This window comes from Arachis ipaensis, chromosome B10, assembly GCF_000816755.2.
Source record: "Arachis ipaensis cultivar K30076 chromosome B10, Araip1.1, whole genome shotgun sequence".
Classification (NCBI taxonomy): domain Eukaryota; kingdom Viridiplantae; phylum Streptophyta; class Magnoliopsida; order Fabales; family Fabaceae; genus Arachis; species Arachis ipaensis.
Window position 1 is genome coordinate 129,736,068 of NC_029794.2, and position 843 is coordinate 129,736,910.

Below are 843 nucleotides of genomic sequence, written 5' to 3' on the forward strand. Positions count from 1 at the left end.
AATTCCATCATTGTTGTGATGGAGACTGGATGTAGGCTGCCTTGCACTTAGCAGCTAAACCAGGATATATCTTGGTGTAATCTTCTCTCTCTTCTACTCCATTTCTGTTTCTGGTGACCAGGAGATAAAACTGAAAATATCTCGTGCTGACTGACGAGATAAAAAAAAAGTCTCGTGGCTGGGGACGAGACAAAAGAAAACGTCTCATGGCTAGCTACGAGATAAAAAGACAAAGAGTTTTCAGAAATGGTTTCAAAGGCCAGCAAGCATTGTCAAGCAAAAAGGGGGCTAAGATTCAACCCCCCTTTCTCTTAGCCACTGATAACCATCAATTGGTATCAGAGCTTGGTCTCAAAGAGATCAAACTTTGCAGCTTGGAGTAAAGATCCTCATGGCAGAAAACAGTGGCTCAAATTTGGTGTCCTACAATCTGACCAAAGGACAATCAAGCAACAGACCTCCTCTTTTCAATGGAAAAACTATACCTATTGAAAGGAGAGGATGAAGATCTTTGTGCAAGCAGTGGATTACAAACTTTGGAAGATTATCCTGGAAGGCCCTCAATATCCAACTTTTACAAGTGCCGAAGGAGTTGTCTCTCCTAAACCAGAAGCAAGCTGGATGAAAGAAGATAGAAAAAAGGTGGAGCTCAACGCCAAAGCTATCAATCTGCTCAACTGTGCTATCAACTTTGAGGAGTACCGACGGGTATCACGTTGCACAACAGCAAAGAAAATATGGGACAAACTCCTAGTTACTCATGAAGAAACAACCATTGTGAAGAAGACCAGGATAGATATGTTAAACAGAGAGTACGAAATGTTTGCAATGAAGGAAGGAGAA